Source organism: Hemiscyllium ocellatum, unplaced genomic scaffold (genome assembly GCF_020745735.1).
Source record: "Hemiscyllium ocellatum isolate sHemOce1 unplaced genomic scaffold, sHemOce1.pat.X.cur. scaffold_1158_pat_ctg1, whole genome shotgun sequence".
NCBI classification, from domain to species: domain Eukaryota; kingdom Metazoa; phylum Chordata; class Chondrichthyes; order Orectolobiformes; family Hemiscylliidae; genus Hemiscyllium; species Hemiscyllium ocellatum.
In genome coordinates, this window is record NW_026867689.1 from 68,268 (window position 1) to 94,365 (window position 26,098).

Below are 26,098 nucleotides of genomic sequence, written 5' to 3' on the forward strand. Positions count from 1 at the left end.
CGTACAACTAAAACATGTCAAAGGCATCTAAATAGACACATGATATGATTAGGAAGCATTTACAGGGATATGGGCCAAGTGCTGGCAAATGGGAATAGATTAGGTTCAGATACCTGGTTGGCATGGGTGAGTTAGACCGAAGGGTCTGTGTCGGTGCTATACATCTCTATGACTGTGGGATCATAACAACTTATACTGTTCTGCTTCATCTCTGGGCTCCCTCATGACCACTTTGTTAATATCTAGCTGCCTCAGTCTCGAACAATGGGTGTATTTTTGGTCTGTTTAGTATTTTACTATTATTTTTACAGACATTTTAGTAAGTTAACTTTTCACTGCCGCCCAGCCCCTGACCATATGCTGCTTATTAATATTTTACTGGAGAATCTTTGACAGTCAAGAATTCTTTTTTTCCAATAAGCAAGTGTATTTTCCTTCTATTTCTGACTATCAAATTCTGCACCATTGTCATTCCCTGAAACACCGACTGCGTTTCTCCTTCCACAGACCCCAGTGATTAATGCCAAAGCCCTGTTGCCTGGGGAGAGGGTGATGTTTGACTTTCTTGTACAGCTGCAGTTTGTGTGGTGAAGGTGCTCCCACAATGTGGTTGGGTAAGAGACATTCATTACAGCAACAGTGATGATTTGAAGATAATGTCCAAATCAAGAACAGTTTGTAGTTTCATTATCCTGCTTATAATTTCACAGAAATATTATTGGGAACTTTAGACATAAGGGCAGAGACTGATGCTCTTAGGTCAGGTGACCAAAAGCATTGCCAAATCAGCAGGTTTTGAGGAATGTCTTAAAGGAGGAAAGCAGACCTGTGAGGCTTTGGCTGCGAATTTCTGACCTTGTTGCTTTGGCAACTGTAAAAGCAGCCACACAGGTGAGGTAATGAATTAACAGATCATTGGGAGTCTCGAACAGAATGGGTTGTCAAGGTCTCAAAGGGTGTGAGATACAGCGAGCTAGGGATGGTCACACCCAGGAATTACATCAAGGGTGGGAATTTTAAATTGAGGGATGTGGGCCGGATGCTGGCAGAAGAGACTAGATTGGGTTGGGATATCTGGTCGGCATGGACGGGTTGGATTGAAGGGTCTGTTTCCATGCTGTACATCTCTGTGCCTCTATGTTGTTGATTATGAATAGGAGCTTTTTGAAGGTTCAACAAGTTTTGGTACAAAGGAGTACTAGGGTAGCAGACATTTAGTTTTTCTTGAGATGACAGGGAGGTCGAATGTGGGAAGCTGGCCAGGAGTGTGTTTAGCTACTGAAGCCTGGAGATAACACAAGGTGGATGAGAGTATATGAGCTGAGATGAGGGTAGAATCAGCTAGAAATAGTGGTGTTGGAGTGGGACTGGGCTGTCCCCCTCACCTCCCCTCTGGCATTCAGCTGGTTGTCAGTTTGTGAATCAGGCGGTAACACAATCGGGAGCTGAGTGGCCCTGGTGGAGCCTAAAATGAGTGTCGCTGAGCAGCTGCTGCTTGGTAGCCCTGTTGATAACATCTTCAATCACTTTACTGCTGATCGAGTGTGGACTCATAGAGGGAAATTTCCTGGATTGGATTGCCCTGAGTTTTTGTGTTGAACATGCCTGTTCTACATTGTTGTTCGATGCCAGTGCTGGAGCGGTACTTGGCTTGGTGTGTGGCAAGTTCTGGAGCAAATGCTGTTGTCGTATCTGGTGCTTGTATATGTGAGGCCCGTCCATCAGTAAGGGTGGGGATATCTGTGATGCTTCCTCCAGTGAGTTGTTTAATTGTCCATCACCGTTCACAACTGGGTGTGGCAGAACTGCAGAGCTCTGATCTGATCCATTGGATGTAGAATCACTTAACTCTATTGCTTGCTGCTGATGCTGTTTGATATGCAGATGGTCCTGTTTGGTAGCTTCACCAGGTTGGCACTTCATTTTTAGGTATGCCTGGTGCTGCTCTTGGCATGCCGTCCTTTCCTGTCCATTGTGATGGGTGAGAGCGGGATGTACAAACCCATGAGATTACAGATTGTGCTGGAGTACAGTTCTGCTGCTGTTGATGTCCCACAGTGCCTCAGAGGTACCCGGTTTAAGATCTAACATCTCTTCAAATTCTATCCCATTTAGAATAGTGATGGTGCCACTCAACACAATGGAGATTTTTCTTAACTTTAAGGCAAGACTTTGTCTCCAAAAGGAGTGTGTGATGGCCGCTCTTACCGATACTGTCATGGACAGATGTATCTGCAGCTGGTCAATTCATAACAATGAGATCAAGTATGTTTTTCCCTGTTGTTGGTTCCCTCACCACCTGATGCAGACTCAGTTGAGCAGCTATATCCTTTAGGACCAGACCAGCTCAGTCAGTAATTGTTGCAGAGCTCTCCCTCCCCATCATCCCTCTCCATTACTCCACTGTTACTCAGTTATCAAACTGCTTACCACATTCCCACTACTCAATTAGCTGCAGTTTCCTCCAATGAAACATTATAATGGTTAAACCCGTTGCCTTACAAATTCCTTTCCCTTACTGCTGAGCCTCTCCCTCTCCCTGGGAACTCTGAGGCAGAATTACACTCTTCGTAATATTGCTCTCATATCTGTAACCGCAAGGTGACCTTCTGATCAGGCATCTACACAATCACTAACACCAGGAATTCCAATCTCTGAAACGTTGTTTGTCTCCTCCTCACCCCAGCTCCATTGCTACTGAAGCCCCTTACCCGCGTCTGTGTCACCTTTAAACTTGATGAATCTGAAGCGGAACTCTTGATTCCGTGACTGACCCAGAATCTGGTTTCAGACTCCCCCATGATGGGAAACATCCTCTCACAATTTATCCTGTCAAACTCCTTAAAATTCTGGTGGTGGGGTCCGATTGTAAGTGGTGGAAATGGCAGAGGATGATGTGTTGTATCTGGGTGGAAGGTAAGGACTTAGGGAGGGTTCTATCCTTGCAGTTGGATGTGTGGGTTTCAAAGGCAAAGATGCCGGAAGTGGAGGAGACACTTTCAATGATATTGACAACGTGGGAGAGAAAATTGCAGTCCTTGAAATACGGGGCCATTTGTTATGTTCAGGCTTTACTGGAACACTGCAGTAAGCACGAGACAGGGATGTTGGCCAGGGAACAGGCTCGTGTGTTAAAGTGACAGGCAGCTGGAAGCTCGGGGTCTGTTTTTGCAGCAGAACGTAGATCATCGATCGCCATTTCCGCCACCTCCACTGAGACGCTGCCAGACACAGGTTCCTGTCCCCTCCATTAACAGCTATGCACCCTCCCAGCCAGATCGTAATCCACTCCTTTCTTTCCAAATGTTCCGGTCTCTCTTTGGGTTCTGTCCTTGCCTATTATTTACTCTTTAACCCCTATCTCCTGCAGTACAAAGATCTGCAGGTTAGTTGAATTGGCCAAGCTAAATTTCCCATAATGCTCAGGGATGTGTAGGTGAGGTGCATTAGTCAGGAGAAATATACAGTAATAGGGTAGGGGAATGGGTCTGGGTGGGATACCATTCGGAGGGACGCTGTGGACTTTTTGGGCCGAATGGCCTGTTTCCACACTGTCAGGATTCTAATGTTCCCAGCTCCCATCGGTCCTGAGGAAGGGCCACTGGACAGATTCCTGTTCCCAGATGCTGCCAGACCTGCTGAGCTTTCCCAGCACCTCCTTCTTGTTGTTCCTGATTGACACCATCCATCCACCTTCCGGGTTTGATTCAGGCAGGGGGAGGATCCCACCACTGACCTCACAATGGGGTCCAGCTGATTGGTGGCAGCTTCGGACCAATAGGAAAAGGGGGTGGGACTGGTGGACGAAGTGGAACCAGCTGGTCATCCAAACAATGGGAGTGAATGAGGGGCGTGGCCAGTGGGATGACACGTCACCAGTAACTCCGCCTGTGCAGTGTCATGTGACTCGGCCGTTAGTGAATGTGGGGGATGCAAACAGGGAAGGGGAGAGTGGCCTCGGAGACAGGGAGATAATGAGTCACTTTAGACTGGGAAGTTTTAATTACACTCTGTGCGGTTCATAGGTCTGAATTAGAAACTCTTAATCCCGCGTTTGCATCAGATGGGAAAATGGCTGCGGCTCTCAGGTAGTGATAGGTCCTGGGATATGGCCGCCATCTTTATTGGGGGTAAGGTACAGTGAGGCACATGGACATGTCCCCTTCCTAGTATTGGGGGGGGGTGTGAATGGTGTGCAACTTGAAGAGAGGCATTTACACATCAAGCACATACCAAGAAAAAAGTATGCCTTTATATTCTTCCTGCACTGGCTCTGTGTTTTGTTTTGTGAATTCATTTTATAGGATATTAAATCAGAATAATTGAAGTTGAGATCTCAAAAGCAAGTTTTTACAGTCAATGGAGTCATCAGGATCTGAATATCATTGGCAATTAACTGTGGAAGGAGAAAGGTTTGTTCTGTTTGTGGGAAAATATCTCCAATGCTTTTGTAAAGCGGAAAGATGTACAAAATCGTGGTTGGATCACCCTTTGGGTGTGTGCTCTGTTCTGGGCCCTGCAGCTGAGGAAGGAGATATTGCCCTGAGAGGGAGTCCAGATTTATCCAAATTACACCTCGTCTCTTTGTAAGAACTCAGATTAGACCCAATCACCCACTTCATGATGTTAACCTGTAAACTTCATATTTTCAATTTCCTGCAAAGTTCCCATTAAAAGTCCTTTTGGACTCAAATTCCAGTACCTTTTCAGGTGGAATGTTCCAGATTCTGACAACTGTCTGTTCATTCAGAAACTGCTGAGGTCCATGTTGACTCTGGGGTTACAAAGGGCTGAATTGAAAGATGAGGTCCTGTCCCTGAGCTCCCATTGAGATACACTGGAACAGTACAGGAGGCTGAGGGCAGTGTAGGTGTGAGCAGACAATGACAGGGCTACACTGTGAGGGCTGCTTGGCTCAATGAGAGTCTTTTGGAGTTAGATGAAAACAGAGCGAGGGGAGACAGGGAGAAGGTGAACCTGAAACTCAGTTTTAGTTCAGGCCGTTCAGAAATTCCCATGGTCCCAATGGGAACAGCCAGTTTTTAAGTGATACCTGTGGGGTATTTGTTAACAGTTTTTAATGTATTTTTCCTGAGGGCAGTTGAGAGCTAACCACATTGCTGTGGGTCTGGGGTCACATGTAGGCCAGACCAGGTGAGGATGACCGTTTCTTTCCCTACAGACCATGAGTGAACCAGATGGGTTTTCTAACAATCGACAATAGTTTCATGGTCATCATTCGCCTTTTCACTCTAGATTGTATTGAATTCCGATGCCGCCATCAGCCATGTTGGGATTCTAACCCTAATCCTCGGAACATTGCACATATCACTCGTCTGGCAGGAATACCATTAAGCCATTGCCTCCCTCTTTGGCAATGTTTAAAAGAATGTTCTGTCATTCTACGTGTACAATGTGAGATAAAATACTGCAACGTCCATGTGTCAGCCTCTCCAAAAGGTCAATCAACAGAAATTTGTTTGGGGGCGAAATATTTCACTTTTTTTTGGTGGGGGGGTGGGAGTTTATTAAACAAAAATGAATCCAAATAAAAATCGTATGCCACGGACATGTAATTTCTGAAGGTGGAATACTGGTCTGGGCAGCAAAGGCAACCCCGAGTGAATAAAACCAAGCAGTGACCTCTCTGAGCTGACTTGCTGTGAAGTTAAAAACCTCTCTGGAAATGGAGTGGGCAGAGAAGAGAAACAGTGACATTTCACAGCTGCCCTCAGAGAGACCTCACCCTTGGAAGTACTCAGAGCCAGGGATCAGCTCAGTGAGTTTCAGTCTCTTCAAACATCAATCTTAGTCAGTTTTATTTTATTAAATCTACAATCGTGAGTAAGGTGAGGATTTCTTTTTAATGTCTTATGGTCTCTTGATTAAATGTTTAAGATATGAAATGTAAGCATTAAGTTATTCTCGGGCAGTATTTATCGAGCAGTAAGACTGTGCCTTTGTCTTGGTCTGTAGGTTGTTAAGGCAGAGAGATGGCCTGTTGTAGAGTGGCGTGCTGTTCCTGTTGGATGTGGGAGATTAGGGAGAGTTTCGATGATCCTGATGATTATGTCTGCAGGAAGTGTGATTGCAAATCCTATTGGATCGCATGGATTGGTGGAGGAGTGATTAAAGGCAGTGAGGAATTGACAGGAGACGGGATGTGTGATAGGCGGCAGTCTCAGGATTGCAAGATACTGCAGATACAGTCAGGTGGATGGGTTACCTCCAGTAAAGCTAGGAGGGGTAGGTAGGTACTGCAGGAGTCTCCTGTGGTTATCCCCATCTCAGACAAGTATACTGTTTTGGCAAATGTAAGTGGTAATAGACTTTCAGGGGAAAGTAGCACTGACAGCCAAGTTACTGGGACTGAGACTGGCTTCTAACATAATGTGAGGTATATCCAGTTCCACACGATCGATGGTGATAGAGGACTCTTTCGTCAGGGGCACAGTCTGCCGTTTCTGCAGCTGACAGTGAGACATCAGAATGGGGTGGTGCTGTCCTGGTGCCAGTGTCTCACAGAGGGAGCAGAATATTCTCAAAAGGGAAAATAACCAGTGGGAGGACATTGTACATTGGTACCAATTGCATAGGAAGGGGAAAGCATGGGGTCCTGACGAGCAGGGAGATTTGCTAGTGCCACTCGGGAGGCATTAAACCAGTGAGGGAGTCGGGGTAAACCTAAAGAGATAGTGAGAAAAGAGGTGAGTCTGAGGCTGGTACTGTTCACCGGTCAGACTGTCAAGGCAGGCAAGAGCAAGTCACAGAATGAGGTGAGACGGACCAGTTGCACTGCATTTATTTCGGTGCAAGAGACCTGACAGGTCAGGCAGGTGGGCTCAGGGTATGGTTTTGAACATGGCACTGGGATATTACAGCAATTACAGAGGCATCACTCAGGGATGGATAGGACTAGCAGCTTAATGTTCCAGGGTATAGATGCTATAGTAAGGATAGAAAGAGAGAAACAGAGCGGGGGAGGGGCATCTTTGATTAGGGATAACATTATGGCTGGATTCGGGAGGATATTCCTGGGAATACCTCCAGGCAAGTTATTTAGTTGGTACTGAGAAATAAGAAAGGGATGCCATCTTACTGGGATTGTGTTATAGACTCTCTCCCAATAGTCAGCGGGGAATTGAGACACAATTTTACCAGGAGACCTCAGTTATCTGTAAGAATAATATGGATGCAATGATAAGGGGTTTTAACTTTCCCAACATGGCCTCGGAGTGCTGTAGTGTTAAGGGCTTGGATGGAAAGGTATTTGTTCAGTGTGTACGAGAACATTTCAGAATCAGTTTGTAGGATGTACCTACGAGAGAAGGAACAAAACCTGACCTGTTTTCTTTATTCATTCACAGGATGAGGCTGTCACTGGCTCGGCCAGCATTTATTGCTGCATTTACCCAGAGGGCAGTTAAGAGTCAACCACGTTGCTCTAGGTCTGGAGTCCCATGCAGACCAGACCAGGTAAGGATGGCATTTTCCTTCCCTAAAGGTCATGAGTGAACCACATGGTTTTTCCAACAATTGACAATGGATTCCTTGTCGTCACTAGATTATTTTTTCCAGATATTTATTGAATACACGTTCCAAAATCTGCCGTGATGGGATTCAAACCCGGGTCCCCAGAACGTTATTTGGGTCTCTGGATTAACTGTCTAGCGATAATTTCACTCCATCATCACTGCCTCTTAGGAAATGAGGCAGGGTGAGTGACTGAGGTATCAGTGGGGCAGCGCATCAGCACCAAAGATCCCACAGTATTGTGGCTCAGTGGTTAGCGCTGCTTCCTCAGCACCAGGGAGCTGGGTTTGATTCCAGCCTCGGGCAACTATCTGTGTTCAAGGTGGTACATTCTGCCCAGTGTCTGTGAGGGTTTCCTTCGGGTGTTCTAGATTGCTCCCACAGTCCAAAGATGTGTAGGTTAGTTGGATGAACCATGTTGAATTTTCCATAGTGTCTAGATGCAGTAGATGAGGTTTTGGGATGTGCAGGCAAATCTCTGCCTGATGTGAAAAGATCCTTATGGGGTCTTGGTCAGAGGGAGATGTGGCCGCATGTTTTACATCTCCCATGGCAGCAAGGGAGGGTCAAGGGTGTGGAGCGTGCGTTGGTGGGAGGGTGTGGACCGAACATGGCAGGTGCAGAGGGAATGGTCTCTGTGGAACACCGATAGGGTTGGGGAGGGAAATATGTCTCTGGTGGTGGGGTCTGACTTTAGGTCGCAGAAATAACAGAGATTAATGTGCTGTATCTGGAGATTAGTGGGGTGGAAGGTGAAGATCGCAGGGTTATGTTATTTATTGTGGCTGGAGGGGTGGGGTAAAGGCGGAGGTGCGGGAAGTGGAGGGTATGTGTTGGAGGGCATTGTTGATCTAGTCAGGGGAAAATTACGGTCTGTGAAGTAGGCCTTTCTGGGATGTCCTGGAATAGAATCCAAAGAGATTAAACAAATATATCACAGACAAAAGATTAACTGGACCAGACAACGTGACCCCTTTAAGGTCAACAAGGCTGCCTATGGACCCACAGGGGGTGTGAAATATATGCAAATATTTCACGTCATTTTTACTGGAGAAGTATATGGAAGCTCGAGAGTTTGGAGAAATAAACAGTGATAACTTGAAAAGTGTCCATGTTACAGAGGAGGTGGGACTGGATGTCTTAAATCGCATCAAGGTGGATAAAGCCCTGGAACCTGATCAGGTATATCCTGGAACTTTCTGGAAATCTAGCGAACTGATTGTTGGGCCTCTCCTGTGATATTTGTATCGTTCATAACGACAGGTGAGGTACCATTATTTTAAAAAGGTGGTAAGGAGAGGCCATGGAACAAGAGAACAGTGAGCCTGAAGTCAGTGGCAGGCAAATTGTTGGAAGGGATTCTGAGGGACAGGATATCCATCTATTTGGAAAGGTAAGGAATGATCATGGAGAGTCACTGTGGCTTTGTACATGCACAATTGTGTCTCACTAACTTGAGTGAGTGTTTTGAAGTGACAAAGAAAATTGATTAAGCCAGGCGGTGAATGTTGTTTATATGGACATTCAACAAGGTTCCACAAAGCAGACTGGTTAGCAGGGTTAGATAACATGGGATGCAGGGAGAGCAAGTCATTACAAAACTGCCTTGAAAGTAGGAGACAGAGGATGATGATGGAAGGTTGCTTTGTGGACTGGAGGCCTGTGAGCAGCAGTGTGCTGCAGGGATGGATATTGGGCCTTAAATCACTTGGATGTGGATATGAGGTGTGGTCAGTAGGTTTACAGAAGACACCAAAATTGGAGGTGTCGTGGACAGTGAAGAAGGTTAGTTCAGAATACAACAGGATCTTGATCAGATGGGCCATTGGAGCAAGGAATGGCAGACTGAGCTCAATTTAGATAAATGTGAACTGTTATATTTTGGAAAGGCAAATCAGGGCAGGACTTATGCACTTAATGTTAAAGTCCTGGGGAACATTGCTGAACAATGGGACCTTGGAGTGCAGGTTCATAGTTCCCTGAAAGTAGAGTCCCAGGTAGGCAGGGGAGTGAATGCAGCATTTGGTACGCTCCCCGTTATTGGTCAATGCATTGAATGCAGCTGTTGTGATGTCATATTGTGGCTGGACAGGGCACTGATGAAGGCCCTTCGGGAATTCTGTTGTCAGTTCCAATCTCCCGGTTCTTGGAATAATGTTGAGAAACTTGAAAGGGTTCAGAAAACGTTTTCAAGGACTTTCCTGTGGTTGGACGATTTGAGCTACTGGGAAAGGCTGAATAGGCTGGGACTATTTTCCCTGGAAAGTTGGAGACTGAGAGGTGATCTTATAAAATCATGAAGGGACCGGATAAGGTGAGCGGTCAGGGACTTCTTCCCAAGTTCGGTGGGTCCAGAACTAGAGGGTGCAGGCTTAAGGTGAGAGGGAAAAGGTTTAAAGGGGATTTAAGGGGCATCTTATTCATGTTGAGGGCATTGCAAGTATGGAATGAACTGCCAGAGGAAGGGGTGGAGGCTAGTACAATTACAGCATTTAAAAGGCGTCTGACTGGGTACATGAAGAGGAAGGTTTTAGAGGGATAAGGGTGAACCGCTGGCAAATGGGACTCCATTAACGGTCTCCGTTAATGGTCAATGCATTGAATACAGAAGCTGGGATGTCATATTGTGGCCGGACAGGATGTTGATTAAGCCACTTCTGGAATTCTGTTTTCAGTTTGAATTTCCCTGTTCTGGGAAGGATGTTGTGAAACTTGAAAAGGTTTGGACAAGATTTACAAAAACGTTGTCAGGATTGGAGGATTTGGGCTACAGGGAGGGGCTGAATAGGCTGGGGCTATTTTCTCTGGAGAGTCAAAGACTGAGAGGTGACTTCATGGAGATTTATATAATCACGAGGGGCGTGGATAAGGTGAGCAGCCGGGGTCCTATTTCCTCAGATTAGGTGGGTCCAAAACTAGAGCACATGGGTTTAAGTTGAGAGGGCAAAGATTTAAAAGGGATCTAAGTGGCAATGTTTTCAAGCTGAGTGTGGTGTGTGTATGGGAGGGGCTACCAGATGAAGTAGTGGAGGCTGATAAAATCACAACATTTAAAAGGCTTCCAATTGGGTACGTGAATAGGAAGAGATTTGATGGATACAGACCAATAGATGGTAAATGGGAATCATTAGTTTAGGATTCCTCGTTAGCACGGACGAATTGGACCGAAGGTCTGTTTCTTTCATGTTAATAAATTAAGATGCATTCCTCTATTTTGTGCAGAGCTAGCTGAAGCACAGATAATTATCCTTGGAGCTGAGAAGGTGAAGCAGTGATTTCGACCTGGTGCAGATTTGGTTTCAAGGTCTTGAATTTGCTAAGAGAGACAGAGGAATTTTTAACCCTGTCACAATTTTTAGTAACTACTTTCAAGTAATTGGCAAATAATACAAGGTGAAAATGTGAACACTATTTTACTCAGTAAGTTCTGAGCATCTGGAACAGTCTGATCGACACAGATTCAGCAGGTATTCTGAAACAGACTTGGAATTTTACTTTTTAAGGAAAGATTTGGGAGGCTGTGGGCTCATGGGAGGGGACTTGGGACAGATTTGCAGCATCTCCAGAGGGAGAGATTACAGCCCCAATGGGCTGAATAGCCCCCAGCCCCTGTGCTCTGTGATACTGCCCCATTCACTGCGAATGATGAAGCTCATCCCAGGGCAGAGAGAGGGCTTAGCCCTCCACTATTGTGACAATGGTGCCCGGCTTCACGGCAGCTCCAGACCAATGGGAGGAGAGTCTGTGTGGTCCTGCAGCCAATGGGAGTGAATGAGGGGTGTGGCCAGCAAGACAACACCTGTCCATGAGCTGTGCAGGTGCAGTGTCACTGGGTGGGGGTGGGAGAGAGACAGCAGGGACTGGGACAGAGGCTGTTGGACATGAATTACAAACTCCCGGTAAATTAAAACCAAAAGAACTGCGGAAGATGTAAATCAGAAACAACAACCAGGAGGTTCTGGAAAAGCTCAGCAGGTCTGGCAGCATCTGTGAAGAGAAATCAGAGTTAAAGTTTAAGATCTGGTGTCCCTTCCTCAGAACAGGTGTTACTGAGGAAAAAAAGTCAGTTTATTTGCAAAAGATAGTGTGGGGGGAGGATAAAATGTGTAAAGGATAGGTGTGGATAGAGTGAGAAGAACAGTTGGATAAAGGATAACGATCTGGCTGGGGGAGGGTGACTCGCTGTTAATGGAGACTGTTAGTGGCTAACCATAGGTAGTGTGTAATGACAGGCTGTGAGAACAAGGCCTAGTGTGTCGGGTAGGGGGCTAGGACATGGGGTTGTTAACCTATGGTTAGCCACTAACTGTCTCCATTATAAGCTGTTGCCCACCTATATCACTGCACGATTGTGTCCTCGGCAGCTCCAGACATTTGGAATATCCTCCCTCACCCCCACTCTGTCCGCCTTGAAGATGTATCTAAAAATTGTTCTTTAATCAACGTTTCCATCATTCGTGAAGCATTTTAGGAGATTTGTCAATGTGAAAGGCTCCATACAATGCAGGTGGTTGTTGTTATTGTCTGACATCAGGAGAAACAGGGATGAGCCCTCTCTCTCTCATACCTGATGAACAGCAGCAAAAGCAGGAAGCACTGAGCATGCTCCAGCCCACAATGGGCTTCAGATTATTGATGGGGTGGGGGAACGGGGGCTAGAGGTGCTAGTTGGTCCTTCAACCAATCGGAGTGAATGAGGGGCGGGACAATACCCAACCACGTGATAAACTTCACTGACAGCACAGTGTTGTTGTGACCAAGGCATTGGAAATGTGTGAAGGTGCAGGGCAGGGGAAGGAAAGACATATTGACCAGGAAGAGGAAATTTTTACGGTATGGAATGAGAGGTTTTACAGAACTTAGTGTACATTGTACAACACAAATTTGAAAATCCAAATTCTGCCCCATTTTCCCTCCATTATAATGCATTTTACACTCCCTGAAATATCAACTGTGTGTTTCTCTCTCCACAGATTCCAGTGATTAATGCCAAAGCCCCATTGCCTGTGGAGAAGGTGATGTTTGACTTCCTGTCCAGCTGCAGTTCATGTGGTGAAGGTGCTCCCACAATGTGGTTGGGTAACTGCTGTTATAGATTATTCACTCAGCGACAGTGAAGAGTTGACAATGTATGTGTAAATCAACAACAGTTTGTTTTTTTATCACGTTTACAATTCCACAAAAATACTATTGAGAGCTTCTGACATAAGGCCACAGATGGGGATATAAGGTCAGGTGATCAAAAGAATTGCCAAATAAACAGGTTTTCAGGAATACCTTAAAGGAGGAAAGCAGGTCTGAGAGGGTTAGGGTGGGAATTCCAGACAGTGTTGCCTTGGCAACAGTAGAAACAGCCAGACAGGTGAAGCAATGAATAAACACATCGTTGGGAGTCTGAAAGAAATTGAGTTGTCGGGGCCTCACAGGTTGTGTGGTGCAGGGAGACAGGGATGTTCACAGCCAGGAATTACATCAAGGGTGAGTATTTTAAATTGTTGCTTGTTGGTGGATCAACAAGTTTTGGTGCAAGTGAGCACTTGGACAGTAGGGTTTTAGATACTCTTGAGATTGCATGTACGTTGAATGTGGGAGGCTGGCCAAGAGTGTGTTTTCTAACGAAGTCTGGAGATAACACAGGGATGGACGAGTATTTCAGTAAATGAGCTGAGACTAGGGTGAGTTGGGTGATGTCACTGATGTAGAAAGTGTTTTTGGAGTTGGGCTGCACTGCCTCCTCACCACTCCCCCTCACCAATTCACAAATATTGTTCCTTGTTCTATCTGTCTGTCTTTTCTCTTTATGTCCTTCTCTCCCATTCTGCTACCAAAAAAATTTGACCCACCATTGGTGCAAACACATACTCCATCCCGACTCTCCCTTTCCTTTCTGAATTCCTTGTATGTGGTGTCCGTTAAGGATCTCTCCTTGGTCCCTCCTGTTTCTCACCTACATACAGCCAGGAGGTGACATCGTCCAAAAGCACCGTGTTCGGTTTCACATGTACACTGACAATGCCCAGCTCTCCCTCCCCATCATCCCTCTCCATTACTCAGTTATCAAACTGCTCATCACATTCCCACTAGGCGATTGGCTGCAGTTTCCTCCAATGAAACATTGTAGTGGTTAAACTCATTGCCTTCAGTTGCTATTACAAATTCCTTTCCCTGATTGCTGAGCCCCTCCCTCTCCCTGGAAACTGTCTGAGACAGAACCACACTCTTCACAATATTGCTGTCATATCTGTAACCCCAAGGTGACCTTCTGATCAGTCGTCTACACAATCACAAACACCAGGAATTCCAATCTCTAAAACGTTGCTTGTCTCCACTTCACCCCAGCTCCATTGCTACTGAAACCCCTTACCCGTGTCGGTGTTGCCTTAATCTTGACGAATCTAAAACAGAACCCGTGATTCCGTGACTGACCCAGAATCTGGTTCCAGACTCCCTCATGATGGGAAACATCCTCTCAGTATTTACCCTGTCAAACTCCTTAAGAATCCTTCATGTTACAATGAGATCCCTTCTCATTCTTCCCAAATCCAGTGAGTGGAGTCCCAACCACTTCAGCCTTTTCTTAAAAGATAATCCCTGCAAACGATGGATCATCCCAGTCAGGTTTCTGTGAAATGCCTCTGATGAAATGATGTATTTCCTTAACTAAAGGGACCAAAACTTCTGTCATTACTCCCCGATGTGGTCTCACTTCAATTTATAAACTCCATAAAGTTCCTCTCGGGTATATACTCCAAACAACTCCCTTTAAACTTGCACAGATGTTGAAATGCTCAGCAGGTCATGCAGCATCTGTGAAGAAAACTCAGTTAATATTTCGGGTCTGGTCACCCTTCCTCAGATACGTTAACTCTAATTTCTTTTCACACCTGCTGCTAGACCTGCTGAGCTGTTCCAGAAACTTCTGATTCTCTTCCTGGTTTACAGCATCTGCAGTTGGTTCGGTTTTCATATCCTTTAAACTTGCCATCTCTCCTCTAGAATATGTCATTCTCACCTTGGGAAAAAGATTTACATTATTCGTTTGTTCTCCACTACCCTGGGAAAAAAGAAACCATGACTAGTCACCATATCATAGCTCCTCATAATTTTATAAAGTTCGATAAAGCCACCTAAAGTGTCCAGTGCTGAAGGGAAATAGCCTCAGCCTATTCAGCCGCTCCCTATGGTTCAAATGTTCCAATACTGGCAACACCCTTGTAAATCTTTTCTGAACTCTTGCAAATTTCCCAACATCTTTCCTGTAAGAGGGAGGCTGGAATTGAAAGCAGTCTGGGGATTCCAAAGGTGGCCAAGCCAATAAACTGTACAACCGAAACCTGATCTCCCAACTCCTATCCTCACTGCACTGCCCAATAACAGCTAGCATACCGCACAGCACCTTCACCGACCTGTCTACCTTCAACCACATTTTCAAGGAACTATCAACCCACACTGCACGGTCTGTTTGTTTGTCAACACTTCCCAGGAACTTGCCATTAAGAGGTTGAGTCCTTTTCTGGTAACATCTTTCTGAAATCAGGGAGACTACAATTGAATGCAGTATTCTAACACTGGCCTGACCAATGCCCTACTCAGCCACAACGTGACCTCCTAACCCCTATACTCAGTGACAGAATCCCCACAGTGTGGAAGAAGGCCTTTCGGCCCATGAGACCATACCAAACATCGGGACAGCATTCCACCCTAACTCTGTAACCTATCATTACCCAAAGCTAATCCAGCTAACCTGCGTGTCTTTGGATTTGTGGGAGGAAATTAAGAGCACCCAGAGGAAGCCCACCCAGACACACAGGGAGAATGTGCAAACACCACACAGACAGTGGAGTCGAACCAGAGTCCATTTATTGACCAGCGCATTCCATTAAATGTCACTCTCCCAAATGCCACATTCAGCACCTGATCTCAGTGAAACTCCACTTTCCAGGAACTATGCAGTTGTTCTGAGCACTTCAGAGGGAAGTAAGGTGAGGAGGAGAAAACACGAACAGGGTTGAGTTGTAGATCTATAAAATAACTCTCCATCTTCCCCCTCTCTGTTTCCCCCGTCTCCCCCCACTCTGTCTGGTTCCCCCCGGCTCTCTGTCGGTCAGTCCTTTGTCGCCCCCCCCACCTCGTCGTTCGCACCCCCCCCCCCCGTTGGTCTATCCCACAATCTGTTGGCCTGTCCCCCCCTGTCGGTCGCACACCTGTCTCTTTCTCCCCTCCGTCGGTCGCCCCCGCTGTACACCCCCCGTCTGTTCCCCTCCTCTCTCATCCTGCTTTCTGTCCCCATCCATTTCTGTGCCTCCCCTCTCGATCCACCCACCCTCTGACCCTCCGCCCACCCCCTCTCTGTCTACCCTCCCCTCCCAGTCCCCTAGTTCTGTACTCCCCCCTCCGCAGGGAAAATATCTTCTCTATTTACCCTATCCATGCCCCGCCTGATTTTAAAAATCTCTTTCAGGTCACCGTACAGCCTCTGACGGTCCAGGGAAAACAGCCTATCCAACCCTGGCAACATCCTGGACTTCTTTTCGGACCCCTTTCAAGTTTGAGAACATCCATCTGACAGGAAGGAGACCAGAATTGCATGGAATATTACAAAAGTTGCCGAATCAATGTCCAGTACAGCCGCAATATGACCTCCCAACCCCTACACTCAATGCTCTTACCAATAAAGACAAGCAGACCAACTGCCGCCTTCACTAATCTATCTGCTTGCTTCTCTACCTTCAAGGAACTAGGAAACCTGCACTCCAAGGACTCTTTCTTTAGCAGCACTCCCTAGGAACTTATTATAAACTAAGTCCTGCTAAAGTTTGCTTTTCCAAAATGCAGCAGCTCGCATTCTTCTAACCTGAACTCCTCAGCCCATCACCCATCTGATCCAGATCCTCTTGTACTCTGAGGTAATCTTTTTCCCTGTCTACCACACCTCCCATTTTGGTGTCAGCTGCCTACTTATTTACAATACCTCTTATGTTCACATCCAATTCATGAATGTAAATGGCGAAAAGTAGTGGATCCAGCACCGATCCTTGTGACACTCCACTAGTCACAGGCCTCCAGCCTGAAAAGCACCCTCTGCCTTCTACCTTCGGGCCAGTTCTGTACTCCATGCGATCTAACCTTGCTGACCAGTCTCCCGTGAGGAACCTTGTCAAACACATTACTGAAGTCCATGTAGATCATGTCCATGCTCTGACCTCAGCAATCCTCTTTGTTACTTCTTCAAAAAAACTGAGTCAGATTCATGAGACATGATTTCCCATGCACAAATCTGTTATTAATATCCAGGATTTAACTCTGTATATCGGGTTTTGCGTTACCCAGTTATAGGTGTTAATGTTCTGGATGAAGTTCAAGTACACCAGCATTTTGTCAGTGACTGTGTATTGAGTCTTGTTAATGTCACCAACACAGGCGAGTTCCTTTTTGAAAGGCAGTCCCCGTATCCCTTGCCCACCAGAAAATAGTGGCAGTGTCCTTACCTCTGGACCAGGAGGATCGGGCTCAGAGTTGAGGAACAGCATCTTTGAAGAGGCTGATTAGAAAACCTGCCCAAGCCACCAGGCCATACTGTCTCCCAGCTGTTCCTGCCTCAGCCTCCAAACAGAACCTTCCTGTAGTTTCTCTCCTGTCAGACTCTCCCATTGCTCAGTTTGTCCAGGATCCCCTCCTGCTGCTACACTGCTCCTGTCCCTCACTGACCTGTCCATCCCCCAGTGTCCTCCTCATTCATTCATTGTTTACAATCTCATTACCCCAGTTCTCCAGCCTCGCCCCTTCCCGTCCATAGAGACGGCTCAATGATTAGCACTGCTGCCTCACAGCACCAGGTACCCGGTTTTGATTCCAGCCAAAAATGGAATTTGTGCATTCTCCCTGTGTCTGAGTGGGTTTCCTCCGGGTGCTCCGGTTTCTGCCCACAATCCCAAAGATGTGCAGGACAGGTGAATTGGCCATTTTAAATTGCCCATAATATTAGTTAAATATAGGGTAAATATAGGGTAGGGGAATGGGTCTGTGTAAGTTACTGTTTGGAGGGTCAGTATGGACTTGTTTGGCCGAAGGGCCAGTTTCCATACTGTCGGGATTCTGATATATTGGGGAGCAGCTGCTGTCAATCTCCCGGACTCCTGTATGATCGGGAGCACGTACTGTAGGAGGGGAGGCCAGTGTATGGGCACAGTGCTGGTCAATTGTGGGAATATGCACAGTGCCTGGGAAGGAGGCTGTGTTTGTGAAGGATTAATCTGTCATTGGCATCTTCCTCTCCCTTGGAGCAGGACCCAGGGGAATGGCCCGTTTCCTGGCGCCCCTGAGATGTGATCAGGCTATCAGTGGGGCAGCATTTTGTAGAAAGTTATCAGAACTCTTTTGAGAAGATTCAGGGTTTTAATGGAAAGTGACAAAGATGGGCCTGCATATCGAGTTCTAATTTGGTTCATTTTAGTAAGACAGGTTTTGGCCAGAGTGTGCAGGAAGCAGTGCATGCAGGATGGTTGTCATCAGAGGATTCACCAACAACGCCCCCCACCCCCCGCCCCACCCTGCTGGACTCAGAGTCAGACTCATTGATTTGGTTCTTAGTCCGCAGACAAGAGCTAGGAAACTGAATTCAAAGTGAGGAGAGAGAGTGTGAGAACTGGGTGTGGAGGGAAGGGAGTGAGGGGATTGGTTTGGATTTCAGTTCACAGAAGAAAGAGAAATTGTTAGACTGAGAGTTAAAACTTTGGGAAACATGAAACTACAATTTCATACTATAATTGTCTTATAAAGATCCATCTTGTATTAATATGGTGAGTTGTTTTCTCAGTTGTAGGGTACCGAAAGGGTAGATTTGTGGATGAGAAATTCAAATTGAACCTCATTTTCAGTTTTGATAGTTACTTGATCCGTGCCGATCTGAATATTCATTGGACTCTTCATGTGGAAGGAAAGGTGTGTATTCTGTCCATGGGCGAATATTCCAAATAAGAGTGTCACCGGAAAAACTACTGAGACACAGCCAAGTCCATGTTAGGGTGGTGACTGTGGAGGGAGAGTTTGTTTGTTTTTGAAAGTCTGAAAAATCATGGCATGTTTCCCAGGAACAATTAAGCCACAGCTTTGCTTTGTAGAAGGACAAGTCTTTAATTAACCATACAACCAGAAAGACACAAGGATACCTGCACCATGGGAAATACTATGAAAGCGGGATTATTGTAAAGGAGTTCATTCTCGATCATGGATTGTAATCCATTGGCGTCGTCACGTCGGTTCCAGCGCCGTGGGGAAACACTGGAAATATGATGAATGCAGTGTAGGTTTCAGTTATTAAACCGAAAAAAGTGCACAACAATTTAAAAGAATGTTGTCAGGGCTCAGGGGCCTGAGTTATAGGGAGAGGTTGGACGAGCGAGGATATTTTTGTTTAGAGCAGAGGAAACTGAGTGGGTACTGTTCTAGAAGTGTATAAGACCATGAGGGGCATGGATAAGGTGAATGCATTCAGTCTTTTCCCCAGGGAATCAAGGACTGGAGGGCATCAGTTGAAGGTTAGAGGGGAAAGAATAAAAGGGAAGCTGAGGGGCAACTGTTTTACACAGAGGGTGGTATGTATATGGAATGAGCTGCCAGTGGAAGTGGTTGAGGTGGGTACACTCTCACAACAGGTAAAAGACATTTGGATAAATACATGGATAGGAAAGGGTCAGAAGCAGATGGGCCAAGTGCAGGGAAATGGGGTTAGTGTGGATGGACATTCTGGTCGGCATGGACCAGTTTGGGCCAAAGGCCCTGTCTCTGCTGCAGGGATGCAATGACTCTAAGTGCATCTGCTATTTCTCCCACTAACTCTTGGTATCCTGGGACGTATCCCATCAGGGCAAGGAGACTTGTCTACCTTTAGCTCCATTAGCTTGCCCAGCTCTAATGCTTTCGTGATAATGGTTGTTTCTTGGTCCTCACCTTCCTCAGTCTCCTTATCAATTACTGGCATGTCTTTCGTATCCTCCACTGTGAAGACTGACTGCGGTGTACTCATATTCCTGAACCCTGCTGGATAGGAATAACTAGGCACAGAGCTCTGAGAGGTCCTCTTAGAGTCTTTATTGATGGGACATGGCAGTTACCTGGATAGTGTACATGCAAAACACCTCCAGGCAGCATCAGGTAACTCCCCGCCTGTCCGATGTAAAGCTCCCCTTCTTATACCTTTGTGGTTTGGGACTTTCAACAGAGACTATCTCTCAGTATTATCTCCATGGCAACGGTCAGTTAGAAAGTCTAGTTCAGTTTAGCACTTTGTGGTTAAACCATATACCCCTACCCCACATCCCTGTGGCTCAATCAGGTATCTGACAGGCGCTTCAGTTTCAGTGGAGCTGTCTGTCAGGATTCTGATGTAGAAGAGCCGGTGTTAGGGTGGGGTGGACAAATTTACAAATCACACAATGCCAGGTTATAATCCAACAGAGTATAACCACAAGTTTTTGGAGTGTGCTGTGATTTGTAACTTGATCAGGATTATCTCTATGGTCACAATTAATTGCTTCAACAATTACAGAGGCCATATGTTCCCCACACAATAGGTTCCCCTCTAGCAGTGTAAGCTGCTATTCTGGCCCTGAGGACAGTTACTCATCACTTTTCGCCCCCAATCCCATCTAGCTTTCTGTTGATCTTTAAAGTTTTTCTAATCTCCTAGTTTCTCCTTGGTCTTTGCCAATTTGTATGCTTTCTATTTCAATTTGATAGACTCCCCTTATTTCCTGAGCCATTCGTGCCTTTTTCTACTGTCCTTCCTTTTCCCTGATATATATTTTTGCTGAGCATTTCGAAAAATTGCTTTGGTATTCCCACACAGTCCGTCAGCTTTCCCACGGTAAAGTCTTTGCTTCCAGTCTACATTAGCCAATTTCTGCCTCATCCTATTGTAGTCTCCTTTGTTTAAGCACTGGATCTTGGGATTGGATCTAATCTTCCAGCTTTCCAGCTGTGTTCTAAGTTCAACCAGATTTATCAGAAGTCTTTTATCAGATTACGAGGTGAGGCGAAGTTTCCTGGGTGCTTTGCGTTTCATTGTCAAAGACCTTGGCTTTGTAGTAAAGTATAGGATAGATATTCACAACAGAGTATTCTGGACGGTGTGAATGTACGACACAGTCTAAACCCATAAATCACTGTCTCCCCTCAGTTTAAAGTTGCAAAATCATTATCTCCCACATGCTTCCTCACTATCTAAGTTTGGAACGCGAATCCACCTGACTATCCTGCTTTTTCCAAAATCTCCTTTGGTGAATGTGGTGAGTTTTGGATGCAGCTTTCCAGTTATTACCGTAAGAAGATGAGCACTGGGCACAGGAGAGGCAATGCAGCCCTTCGAACCAGCCCCACCATTTAATACGGTGATGATTGAGCTCACCTTGGTCTCAGCTGGATTTTCCCACCTGCTCTCTCTCACGCTTCAACTCATTGCAAATTCAACATCTGTATCTCTTCATTAAATCTGCTCATTGTCCTGGCATCCACCGCATTTTGAATAGGGAATTCCACAGATTTGCAACACATTGAGCCAATTCATTCTTCTTCATGAGAGTAGAATAGAGACACTATATTGCAGAAACAAGGTACTTATCCATCGAGTCCACACCAGCCCTATGATGAGCATCCCATTCAGACCCACCCTGTCCCTGTAACCCTGCATTTCCCATGGTTAATGGCCTAACCAGCACATACACGGACACTGTGGGTAATTTAGCATAGGCAATCTTCCTAACCTATACATCTTTGCACTGTGGGAGGAAGCTCGAGCACCCTAGGAAACCCATGCAGACATGGTGAGAAAATGTAAACTCCACACAGTCGCCTAAGGCTGAAATCAAACCCGGGTCCCTGACGCTGTGTGGCAGCAGTGCTAACCACTGAGCTACATCTGCTTAAAATCTGCTACCCCTTATTAACCTCCCCACCCAGCAATTGGCTGAATCTATGTTCCTTACGTCAGAAATCAGGTTGTGGAAGCTGATGTCTCAGTAAAACCCAGTAACAGCCCACAAGTCCTGTGTGTCTGAATGGGGATCCTATACACAACACCCTCCAGCCCACTTTTCATTCACTATCCAGAAACTTGTCTCCAGTGGCTTCATGGGGACTAAAACTCCCACAATCCCTGAGGCAGGGAGCACGCGTGTGAGGGGAAGCCCAGAACTGCACATGTACAGAATATGGGCGGATTTTGGAGCATGTGCTTTGGAGGAATTAGCGGAAAGCATTTGACACTGTGATTGGCTGGAGGAGGAACCAATCAGCTTGTAGTATTGATGGGTTGGGGGTTCAAAGTGTCACCACACCCACATGGGCCCAAATTCATCCCCAACTTGTCATAGTGCTGGGAATTCACCAATGGGAAACAAAGAAGGATCTGACCCATTCTCCCAGACTGAAGGTTCCTCTTCTGTCCAGGATCTGCCACCTCCCTTTCTGTTTCATTCTGCTGTTACATTATTGACTTGCAGCAACTGAAGGGAAAGGAAGTGAACCCAGAAAGGGTGCAGAGTCTAACCAGGGACGGGAAGTGGTGGCATGGATCTGTTTACCAGTAACTCCATGAGAATGGGGAGGGTGTACATTAGGGACAGCAGAGTCAGAATGGTGGGAGAGAGTAAGTGGGCTGGAGGGTAACAGCTTTGGGGGAAGAAAAGGGGAAAAAAGATATTATAGAGAAACTAGAATTGTTCTGCTCTGAATTTCTAATCTGTACATATTCCTTTATACAGGGTGCTAGATGGTGAAGGTTTGCAGACTGAAATCTCAAAGCCATGTGCAGATTGTGATTAAGTTAACCAGCATTTGAAGAACCAAACATGGGGAATCACTTGGCCAAAATCCTGCAACCCTCTCCTCACAGCATTGTCAGTCTCTCTGCGCCAAATGGACTGTGAATGGTTTAAAACAGCAGCTCACAACCATCTTCTCAAGGGTAACTAGAGATGGGGAATAAATGCTGGCTGAGCCAGTGATGCCCATATCCTGGAAACGGTTTCTATCTCTAGTTGCTGAAACCCCGTTGATGTTACTGCAGGATGGTGAGGGACGCTGAGTGCATCCTCCAGGAGGCAGCACCATCACATCACCCCTGCCTACACCCACACAGTAACACCGCAACATCACTGGAACAAAAGGCAGTGAAGCTCAAGGAGGACTCAGATATAGTTCTTCGAGGTAGAGTCATAAAACGGGATTAGAACACAGCAGGAACAGGAGACAGCTGGATGGTCAGCTGTTACCCATTGAACGGTGGAGCAGGATTGAAAGGCCGAATAGCCTCCTGCTGCTATCTCCCAGGTATATATACAGCCATGGAGCCTGGGTAGTGAGAAGTGGGCAGGGCAGGGATTCTGCAGGCGAATGCACTTCCACATCAGTTTTCAGTGAGGGACGGTTTGATGGATTTTATTTAACATTTATCTTTAACACAAGGTTTGTGAATTTGTTTTTAAAATGTTGTAGCTGTTTATTCCACAATAAATAAAACTAAAAGAAATGAATTGAAACTATCTGAATGTAACAGTTTTTTAAAATTTCAATAGCCCTGTAAGATAAATCCTGTCTATCCCCGGACACCATCATTTTCCAGTTACTCAAACTCCAGGGAAATATTGCCTCCCTGTCTGAACCTTTGGTTTGTTTGAGCTGATTTTTAGTTCTCATTCTGTGAGCTGTGAAGCTTTCTTTTTTTTCTCCATTTCTCCTACCCAGAAATGTTATCACACATGGCTGAGCAACCTTCCCACCATCAACATCATCATTACGCCATTTGGGTTTTGGTTAACATATAATCACCAGCAGTAAACCACCCGTGTAACCAATTGAATATTTATAATCAACGCTCCTTACAGGCAAAGCAAACCATTACAAATGACAAAATGGGAAGGGACCAAATCAAAGTAGAGTTGGGGGTGAGGAGGCAGCGATGGTGATAAAGCCCCTGCGGTGCCCACCTCTATCTGAAGGCATCGAGAGCTTTGATGCACACCACATTCACCTCCAAGGGCACCCAGCTGTGTAGCCTTTATCCTCAATCATAGAATAGGATCCCTACAGTGTGGAAGGAGAGCATTGGCCCATCCAACCCCACCAACTATCCAAAGAGCATCCCACCTGGAGCCACTCCATCCCTGTAACACTGCATTTCCCATGGCTGATCCACCGAGTCTGCACAATCCTGGACACTGTGGACAATTTAGCACGACTGATCCACCTAACCCACAAATCTTTGGAGGAAACCAGACCACCTGGAGTGGACCCACACTATGCTGGGAAGAATGTGCAAACACCACACAGACTGTTGACAAAGGCTGGACTTCAACCTTGTACCTGGTGCTGTGAAGCAGCAGTGCTATAGAGCAATTTAAATCAAAATAGATGACCCCTGTTCATTGCTGTTTGTGGAGACTCCTTGCCCAGAGAGACATCCTGAGATTCAGAAAGAGACAATATGAATTCAGTCAACTCCTGCTGAGTTAATGTGATTAACAACAACATCAATACTCCAGCAGTGTCATCAGAACTCGTACCTACTCTAACATTTACGATTTTTACCCCATGGGAAGTTTGTTACCAGCTTCGCTGACAGCCATAATGCTCTGACCACTTTGACAGAGCCAGTGCTAGTCAGTTCTAATAGTTATCAATAGATTGTATCTAAACAGGATGCCACACAACAGGAAGTGCTCTGACACTCAATGCCCGTAAGGCAAGGTCATTTTCCTAAAACCACTCACATCTGGCAATTCCATTGAAGGTATTTCATACAGTAACCTTTCAGTCTCAATTGCCATTTCTAGTCCATGAAGCAGCCAGTTACATGCCCCAGTGAATTGAATTCTAGTAGCAGCATTGCCCTGGTAGGAGAGATTGAGGAGCTTGAAGCTGTCTTCTCTGGAGTATCTAAACATGAAACCCTTCAAATGAACATAAATCTTCAAGAGCTCGATAGGACAGATACAGGAAGGATGTGCTCCTAGGCTGGTGTGCCTGGAATAAAATAAGCACTAACTACAGTATCTTTACCCAGCATCCTCTTTAGCTGCATCAATGTTGAAGATTTATTTGCTGCTCTAATGCCACTCTCTCGATCACTCCCATTTTTCACTGCTGTAATGTTGATGACTGGGCAAATGTATAAAATTTAATTTAATCCATCCCAAAGCCTCTCTGTACCTGTGTCTCACTTGTGTTCACCGAGACACTCGTTCAATCTGACCTCTTTGCAAACCCTGCCCTGATGTTTCCTTAGAGGGCTCAGAATTAATTATTCACAGAATTGTTACTGTACAAAAGGAGGCTGATTTGGCTCATCAGCTCTCCAAAGGATCACCTCACTGAATGCCATTCTTCTCCCTTTACCCCATAAACCTTTCCATTCATCCTCTTCCAATAACACCATGGGATCACAGCATCACTTGCTGGGGCAGCATTTGTCATCCATTCTAACTGCCCAGGAGATGGTTCAGAGTCAACCCCATTATTCAGGGTCTGGATTGACATGTCGGCTGGACCAGGTCAGAATTAACACAGTTTCCCAGGCCCAATGACATGAAGAGTTGATTTCTGGCCTACTAGCTTATTTCTGAAATGATAATGAATAATGTTTGCCTTTGATTAAAAGTGCAAGACCAAAATGGGTTTTATTCTGATTGAGCACATCCTCCTGTTTCTCTCAGTTGTTATTGACAGTCTCATCCCCCTCACACCAGAACCTGTTCCAGAGAGTATTACAGAAAAGGCAGAATGGTCAGCTGCAGCTGGTCACCTGACCGGTCACTGGACCCAAAGGTTCACTCTCCACATGCTGCCTGGTCTGCTGACTTTTTCCAGCAATTTCTGTTTTACTTCCTGATTTCCCAGCATTTGCAGATGTTTCATTTTTGAATATTGATCTTGTCTGTTGCAGAGGAGTTTATTGATGAGTTTGGAGAGTTTCGAACATTGCAACTTAGGCCACAAATTAGCCATTATCTATTGAATGGCAGAGCAAAGTAAAGGGGCTGAATGGCCTCCTCCTGTTCCAATGAAAGTTATCCATCTGCAGCTTGTGGTAACATTTCCCCTCACTGCTCACTTCACCTCCATGTCTAACACACTGTTACTGACTGAACACACCTCCTGTGTTTGAATTAAACCTGCTAATGTTCTGTGGCTCGCTCTACTGCCACCCGGATTTAACTCTGATCATGGAATGCTGTCTCATTTAACTGCGGGAATGCCCACAAGGAATAATCTTGGAGTCTGTATCCCCGGGATCCAAAAATCCCGTTTATTTTCTTCTTCCTATTTCATTCTGGCATTGAACTCTCGGTTTCAATCCATTCTCCTGTCATGCTCTTCAACATGCCCGTGTGGGTGGACTCGAGGCAGCTGGCACCTGAGATTGTGGGGAGAGGCAGATTCAATCAGGGATTCGGGAAAACACTCAGACAATGACATATCCGTCTGATTGTTGACTCAGACAGATAGGCAGAAGGAAAGATGCACATTTAGATAGCAGCTTTGTTGACCTTGGGCAATGAAACATGCTTCC

At 45.8% G+C, this 26,098-nt stretch overlaps 1 long non-coding RNA gene across 4 annotated transcripts in view; it reads left to right on the plus strand.

Annotated features, from left to right (window-relative positions):
• The window catches only part of LOC132809370 (uncharacterized), a 38,567-nt gene extending 15,498 nt beyond the window's left edge, over positions 1–23,069 (plus strand). For 3 of the 4 annotated variants that reach the window (XR_009642274.1, XR_009642277.1, XR_009642276.1), the window contains 3 exons: positions 7,368–7,476; positions 12,507–12,662; positions 15,995–16,900. This is a non-coding gene — a long non-coding RNA (uncharacterized LOC132809370). Of the gene's footprint in view, positions 1–7,367; positions 7,477–12,506; positions 12,663–15,994; positions 16,901–22,292 lie in introns of those variants that run through there. The other variant, XR_009642275.1, reaches the window with a different exon arrangement.
• The last annotated feature ends 3,029 nt before the right edge of the window (positions 23,070–26,098 follow it).